The 7500-nt window shown below is 55.4% G+C and overlaps 7 non-coding genes and 1 pseudogene across 7 annotated transcripts; all 8 read right to left on the reverse strand.

Annotated features, from left to right (window-relative positions):
- Positions 1–1420: 1420 nt before the first annotated feature.
- LOC140415835 (5S ribosomal RNA) lies at positions 1421–1539 on the reverse strand. Its single transcript, XR_011944740.1, has one exon. It is a non-coding gene; the product is annotated as a 5S ribosomal RNA (ribosomal RNA).
- A 690-nt stretch (positions 1540–2229) lies between these two features.
- Positions 2230–2348, reverse strand: LOC140415453 (5S ribosomal RNA). Its single transcript, XR_011944556.1, has one exon. It is a non-coding gene; the product is annotated as a 5S ribosomal RNA (ribosomal RNA).
- A 696-nt stretch (positions 2349–3044) lies between these two features.
- Positions 3045–3163, reverse strand: LOC140415590 (5S ribosomal RNA; annotated as a pseudogene).
- A 696-nt stretch (positions 3164–3859) lies between these two features.
- Positions 3860–3978, reverse strand: LOC140415837 (5S ribosomal RNA). Its single transcript, XR_011944742.1, has one exon. It is a non-coding gene; the product is annotated as a 5S ribosomal RNA (ribosomal RNA).
- A 696-nt stretch (positions 3979–4674) lies between these two features.
- LOC140412945 (5S ribosomal RNA) lies at positions 4675–4793 on the reverse strand. Its single transcript, XR_011942128.1, has one exon. It is a non-coding gene; the product is annotated as a 5S ribosomal RNA (ribosomal RNA).
- A 707-nt stretch (positions 4794–5500) lies between these two features.
- LOC140414705 (5S ribosomal RNA) lies at positions 5501–5619 on the reverse strand. Its single transcript, XR_011943839.1, has one exon. It is a non-coding gene; the product is annotated as a 5S ribosomal RNA (ribosomal RNA).
- Positions 5620–6315: 696 nt separating this feature from the next.
- On the reverse strand, positions 6316–6434 carry LOC140415246 (5S ribosomal RNA). The gene has a single exon (XR_011944361.1). It is a non-coding gene; the product is annotated as a 5S ribosomal RNA (ribosomal RNA).
- A 696-nt stretch (positions 6435–7130) lies between these two features.
- On the reverse strand, positions 7131–7249 carry LOC140415838 (5S ribosomal RNA). The gene has a single exon (XR_011944743.1). It is a non-coding gene; the product is annotated as a 5S ribosomal RNA (ribosomal RNA).
- Between the last annotated feature and the right edge of the window lie 251 nt (positions 7250–7500).

Below are 7500 nucleotides of genomic sequence, written 5' to 3' on the forward strand. Positions count from 1 at the left end.
TCAAGATGCCCCTTAAATGTCCCTATCGTCCCTGCCTCCACTACCTCCTCCGGTAGTGAGTTCCAGGCACCCACTACCCTCTGCGTAAAAAACTTGCCTCGTACATCTACTCTAAACCTTGCCCCTCTCACCTTAAACCTATGCCCCCTAGTAATTGACCCCTCTACCCTGGGGAAAAGCCTCTGACTATCCACTCTGTCTATGCCCCTCATAATTTTGTATACCTCTATCAGGTCGCCCCTCAACCTCCTTCGTTCCAGTGAGAACAAACCGAGTTTATTCAATCGCTCCTCATAGCTTATGCCCTCCATACCAGGCAACATTCTGGTAAATCTCTTCTGCACCCTCTCTAAAGCCTCCACATCCTTCTGGTAGTGTGGCGACCAGAATTGAACACTATACTCCAAGTGTGGCCTAACTAAGGTTCTATACAGCTGCAACATGACTTGCCAATTCTTATACTCAATGCCCCGGCCAATGAAGGCAAGCATGCCGTATGCCTTCTTGACTACCTTCTCCACCTGTGTAGCCCCTTTCAGTGATCTGTGGACCTGTACTCCTAGATCTCTTTGACTTTCAATACTCTTGAGGGTTCTACCATTCACTGTATATTCCCTACCTGCATTAGCCCTTCCAAAATGCATTACCTCACATTTGTCCAGGTTAAACTCCATCTGCCATCTCTCCGCCCAAGTCTCCAGACAATCTAAATCCTGCTGTATCCTCAGACAGTCCTCATCGCTATCCGCAATTCCACCAACCTTTGTGTCGTCTGCAAACTTACTAATCAGACCAGTTACATTTTCCTCCAAATCATTTATATATACTACAAAGAGCAAAGGTCCCAGCACTGATCCCTGTGGAACACCACTGGTCACAGCCCTCCAATTAGAAAAGCATCCCTCCATTGCTACCCTCTGCCTTCTATGGCCTAGCCAGTTCTGTATCCACCTTGCCAGTTCACCCCTGATCCCGTGTGACTTCACCTTTTGTACTAGTCTACCATGAGGGACCTTGTCAAAGGCCTTACTGAAGTCCATATAGACAACATCTACTGCCCTACCTGCATCAATCATCTTAGTGACCTCCTCGAAAAACTCTATCAAGTTAGTGAGACACGACCTCCCCTTCACAAAACCGTGCTGCCTCTCACTAATACGTCCTGCCGACACACTGGCTTGCGGCCACACGGGCCAGCTGGCATGCCCATCAAAGTACAGCACGCCAAGGCACCCAACCGTGCTGCGTTGCAAAGGCCCGGCAAAGCTGCAGCAGCTGAATGGCCCGACCAAGCCGCCTGCCTGAGTTGAGCCCGCAGGCAAGTGTTGGGAGGAATGGCGAGGACGCAGAGAGCAGCAAAAGGTTGGCCTGCCTCTGGTGTGGAGAGTGCTTGGCGTGAGCAGTCTCTGCTGGCCGCAAAAGCCTACTGCACCTGGTATTCCCAGGCGGTCTCCCATCCAAGTACTAACCAGGCCTGAGTCTGCTTAGCTTCCGAGATCAGACGAGATCGGGCGTTTTCAGACTAGTATGGCCGTAGGCATCTGCAACACCGTCTTCTTGCCTATTCAAGCCGGCCACGCTAGCACCCTCGCCACTTCTTCTTTCCGGTTGTTTTCAATTTTTTCTCTCTCTTTTTCGACTTCTACTTCTACTTCTCCTCCTCTTTCTCTCCTTCTCCTGCTCATTCTAGCCTATATGCCTGATACTCGCTCCCCTTCATGCCGTCCCCAGCTAGCTCTCTTTTTTTCTTCTCCACCTCCCCCAAGGAAAACTGCAAGCCCCGCCCACCTCACACCAGCCTGCCGCCTGCACGCTGCTGCCTTTCCACATTGCAACGCTGCGCACTTCTCTCAGCACAGCCAGCACAAGGGTCAGGCAGGCAATGCAAGCCAGCTCTCTCTTCCTTCGCTTTCCACACCAGCCCCAATGCCACAACTTGCATTCATGCGGCGCCTTCAGGCTAGGAGACAGAACGTCCTGCCGACACACTGGCTTGCGGCCACACGGGCCAGCTGGCATGCCCATCAAAGTACAGCACGCCAAGGCACCCAACCGTGCTGCGTTGCAAAGGCCCGGCAAAGCTGCAGCAGCTGAATGGCCCGACCAAGCCGCCTGCCTGAGTTGAGCCCGCAGGCAAGTGTTGGGAGGAATGGCGAGGACGCAGAGAGCAGCAAAAGGTTGGCCTGCCTCTGGTGTGGAGAGTGCTTGGCGTGAGCAGTCTCTGCTGGCCGCAAAAGCCACCTGGTATTCCCAGGCGGTCTCCCATCCAAGTACTAACCAGGCCTGAGTCTGCTTAGCTTCCGAGATCAGACGAGATCGGGCGTTTTCAGACTAGTATGGCCGTAGGCATCTGCAACACCGTCTTCTTGCCTATTCAAGCCGGCCACCCTAGCACCCTCGCCACTTCTTCTTTCCGGTTGTTTTCAATTTTTTCTCTCTCTTTTTCTACTTCTACTTCTACTTCTCCTCCTCTTTCTCTCCTTCTCCTGCTAATTCTAGCCTATATGCCTGATACTCGCTCCCCTTCATGCCGTCCCCAGCTAGCTCTCTTTTTTTCTTCTCCACCTCCCCCAAGGAAAACTGCAAGCCCCGCCCACCTCACACCAGCCTGCCGCCTGCACGCTGCTGCCTTTCCACATTGCAACGCTGCGCACTTCTCTCAGCACAGCCAGCACAAGGGTCAGGCAGGCAATGCAAGCCAGCTCTCTCTTCCTTCGCTTTCCACACCAGCCCCAATGCCACAACTTGCATTCATGCGGCGCCTTCAGGCTAGGAGACAGAACGTCCTGCCGACACACTGGCTTGTGGCCACACGGGCCAGCTGGCGTGCCCATCAAAGTACAGCACGCCAAGGCACCCAACCGTGCTGCGTTGCAAAGGCCCGGCAAAGCTGCAGCAGCTGAATGGCCCGACCAAGCCGCCTGCCTGAGTTGAGCCCACAGGCAAGTGTTGGGAGGAATGGCGAGGACGCAGAGAGCAGCAAAAGGTTGGCCTGCCTCTGGTGTGGAGAGTGCTTGGCGTGAGCAGTCTCTGCTGGCCGCAAAAGCCTACTGCACCTGGTATTCCCAGGCGGTCTCCCATCCAAGCACTAACCAGGCCTGAGTCGGCTCAGCTTCCGAGATCAGACAAGATCGGGCGTTTTCAGACTAGTATGGCCATAGGCATCTGCAACACCGCCTTCTTGCCTATTCAAGCCGGCCACGCTAGCACCCTCGCCACTTCTTCTTTCCGGTTGTTTTCAATTTTTTCTCTCTCTTTTTCTACTTCTACTTCTACTTCTCCTCCTCTTTCTCTCCTTCTCCTGCTAATTCTAGCCTATATGCCTGATACTCGCTCCCCTTCATGCCGTCCCCAGCTAGCTCTCTTTTTTTCTTCTCCACCTCCCCCAAGGAAAACTGCAAGCCCCGCCCACCTCACACCAGCCTGCCGCCTGCACGCTGCTGCCTTTCCACATTGCAACGCTGCGCACTTCTCTCAGCACAGCCAGCACAAGGGTCAGGCAGGCAATGCAAGCCAGCTCTCTCTTCCTTCGCTTTCCACACCAGCCCCAATGCCACAACTTGCATTCATGCGGCGCCTTCAGGCTAGGAGACAGAACGTCCTGCCGACACACTGGCTTGCGGCCACACGGGCCAACTGGCATGCCCATCAAAGTACAGCACGCCAAGGCACCCAACCGTGCTGCGTTGCAAAGGCCCGGCAAAGCTGCAGCAGCTGAATAGCCCGACCAAGCCGCCTGCCTGAGTTGAGCCCGCAGGCAAGTGTTGGGAGGAATGGCGAGGACGCAGAGAGCAGCAAAAGGTTGGCCTGCCTCTGGTGTGGAGAGTGCTTGGCGTGAGCAGTCTCTGCTGGCCGCAAAAGCCTACTGCACCTGGTATTCCCAGGCGGTCTCCCATCCAAGTACTAACCAGGCCTGAGTCTGCTTAGCTTCCGAGATCAGACGAGATCGGGCGTTTTCAGACTAGTATGGCCGTAGGCATCTGCAACACCGTCTTCTTGCCTATTCAAGCTGGCCACGCTAGCACCCTCGCCACTTCTTCTTTCCGGTTGTTTTCAATTTTTTCTCTCTCTTTTTCGACTTCTACTTCTACTTCTCCTCCTCTTTCTCTCCTTCTCCTGCTAATTCTAGCCTATATGCCTGATACTCGCTCCCCTTCATGCCGTCCCCAGCTAGCTCTCTTTTTTTCTTCTCCACCTCCCCCAAGGAAAACTGCAAGCCCCGCCCACCTCACACCAGCCTGCCGCCTGCACGCTGCTGCCTTTCCACATTGCAACGCTGCGCACTTCTCTCAGCACAGCCAGCACAAGGGTCAGGCAGGCAATGCAAGCCAGCTCTCTCTTCCTTCGCTTTCCACACCAGCCCCAATGCCACAACTTGCATTCATGCGGCGCCTTCAGGCTAGGAGACAGAACGTCCTGCCGACACACTGGCTTGCGGCCACACGGGCCAGCTGGCATGCCCATCAAAGTACAGCACGCCAAGGCACCCAACCGTGCTGCGTTGCAAAGGCCCGGCAAAGCTGCAGCAGCTGAATGGCCCGACCAAGCCGCCTGCCTGAGTTGAGCCCACAGGCAAGTGTTGGGAGGAATGGCGAGGACGCAGAGAGCAGCAAAAGGTTGGCCTGCCTCTGGTGTGGAGAGTGCTTGGCGTGAGCAGTCTCTGCTGGCCGCAAAAGCCTACGGCACCTGGTATTCCCAGGCGGTCTCCCATCCAAGTACTAACCAGGCCTGAGTCTGCTTAGCTTCCGAGATCAGACGAGATCGGGCGTTTTCAGACTAGTATGGCCGTAGGCATCTGCAACACCGTCTTCTTGCCTATTCAAGCCGGCCACGCTAGCACCCTCGCCACTTCTTCTTTCCGGTTGTTTTCAATTTTTTCTCTCTCTTTTTCTACTTCTACTTCCACTTCTCCTCCTCTTTCTCTCCTTCTCCTGCTAATTCTAGCCTATATGCCTGATACACGCTCCCCTTCATGCCGTCCCCACCTAGCTCTCTTTTTTTCTTCTCCACCTCCCCCAAGGAAAACTGCAAGCCCCGCCCACCTCACACCAGCCTGCCGCCTGCACGCTGCTGCCTTTCCACATTGCAACGCTGCGCACTTCTCTCAGCACAGCCAGCACAAGGGTCAGGCAGGCAATGCAAGCCAGCTCTCTCTTCCTTCACTTTCCACACCAGCCCCAATGCCACAACTTGCATTCATGCGGCGCCTTCAGGCTAGGAGACAGAACGTCCTGCCGACACACTGGCTTGCGGCCACACGGGCCAGCTGGCATGCCCATCAAAGTACAGCACGCCAAGGCACCCAACCGTGCTGCGTTGCAAAGGCCCGGCAAAGCTGCAGCAGCTGAATGGCCCGACCAAGCCGCCTGCCTGAGTTGAGCCCGCAGGCAAGTGTTGGGAGGAATGGCGAGGACGCAGAGAGGACGCAGAGAGCAGCAAAAGGTTGGCCTGCCTCTGGTGTGGAGAGTGCTTGGCGTGAGCAGTCTCTGCTGGCCGCAAAAGCCTACTGCACCTGGTATTCCCAGGCGGTCTCCCATCCAAGTACTAACCAGGCCTGAGTCTGCTTAGCTTCCGAGATCAGACGAAATCGGGCGTTTTCAGACTAGTACGGCCGTAGGCATCTGCAACACCGTCTTCTTGCCTATTCAAGCCGGCCACGCTAGCACCCTCGCCACTTCTTCTTTCCGGTTGTTTTCAATTTTTTCTCTCTCTTTTTCGACTTCTACTTCTACTTCTCCTCCTCTTTCTCTCCTTCTCCTGCTCATTCTAGCCTATATGCCTGATACTCGCTCCCCTTCATGCCGTCCCCAGCTAGCTCTCTTTTTTTCTTCTCCACCTCCCCCAAGGAAAACTGCAAGCCCCGCCCACCTCACACCAGCCTGCCGCCTGCACGCTGCTGCCTTTCCACATTGCAACGCTGCGCACTTCTCTCAGCACAGCCAGCACAAGGGTCAGGCAGGCAATGCAAGCCAGCTCTCTCTTCCTTCGCTTTCCACACCAGCCCCAATGCCACAACTTGCATTCATGCGGCGCCTTCAGGCTAGGAGACAGAACGTCCTGCCGACACACTGGCTTGCGGCCACACGGGCCAACTGGCATGCCCATCAAAGTACAGCACGCCAAGGCACCCAACCGTGCTGCGTTGCAAAGGCCCGGCAAAGCTGCAGCAGCTGAATGGCCCGACCAAGCCGCCTGCCTGAGTTGAGCCCGCAGGCAAGTGTTGGGAGGAATGGCGAGGACGCAGAGAGCAGCAAAAGGTTGGCCTGCCTCTGGTGTGGAGAGTGCTTGGCGTGAGCAGTCTCTGCTGGCCGCAAAAGACTACTGCACCTGGTATTCCCAGGCAGTCTCCGATCCAAGTACTAACCAGGCCTGAGTCTGCTTAGCTTCCGAGATCAGACGAGATCGGGCGTTTTCAGACTAGTATGGCCGTAGGCACCTGCAACACCGTCTTCTTGCCTATTCAAGCCGGCCACGCTAGCACCCTCGCCACTTCTTCTTTCCGGTTGTTTTCAATTTTTTCTCTCTCTTTTTCTACTTCTACTTCTACTTCTCCTCCTCTTTCTCTCCTTCTCCTGCTAATTCTAGCCTATATGCCTGATACACGCTCCCCTTCATGCCGTCCCCACCTAGCTCTCTTTTTTTCTTCTCCACCTCCCCCAAGGAAAACTGCAAGCCCCGCCCACCTCACACCAGCCTGCCGCCTGCACGCTGCTGCCTTTCCACATTGCAACGCTGCGCACTTCTCTCAGCACAGCCAGCACAAGGGTCAGGCAGGCAATGCAAGCCAGCTCTCTCTTCCTTCGCTTTCCACACCAGCCCCAATGCCACAACTTGCATTCATGCGGCGCCTTCAGGCTAGGAGACAGAACGTCCTGCCGACACACTGGCTTGCGGCCACACGGGCCAGCTGGCATGCCCATCAAAGTACAGCACGCCAAGGCACCCAACCGTGCTGCGTTGCAAAGGCCCGGCAAAGCTGCAGCAGCTGAATGGCCCGACCAAGCCGCCTGCCTGAGTTGAGCCCACAGGCAAGTGTTGGGAGGAATGGCGAGGACGCAGAGAGCAGCAAAAGGTTGGCCTGCCTCTGGTGTGGAGAGTGCTTGGCGTGAGCAGTCTCTGCTGGCCGCAAAAGCCTACTGCACCTGGTATTCCCAGGCGGTCTCCCATCCAAGTACTAACCAGGCCTGAGTCTGCTTAGCTTCCGAGATCAGACGAGATCGGGCGTTTTCAGACTAGTATGGCCGTAGGCATCTGTAACACCGTCTTCTTGCCTATTCAAGCCGGCCACGCTAGCACCCTCGCCACTTCTTCTTTCCGGTTGTTTTCAATTTTTTCTCTCTCTTTTTCTACTTCTACTTCCACTTCTCCTCCTCTTTCTCTCCTTCTCCTGCTAATTCTAGCCTATATGCCTGATACACGCTCCCCTTCATGCCGTCCCCACCTAGCTCTCTTTTTTTCTTCTCCACCTCCCCCAAGGAAAACTGCAAGCCCCGCCCACCT

Source organism: Scyliorhinus torazame, chromosome 4 (genome assembly GCF_047496885.1).
Source record: "Scyliorhinus torazame isolate Kashiwa2021f chromosome 4, sScyTor2.1, whole genome shotgun sequence".
Lineage (NCBI taxonomy): Eukaryota > Metazoa > Chordata > Chondrichthyes > Carcharhiniformes > Scyliorhinidae > Scyliorhinus > Scyliorhinus torazame.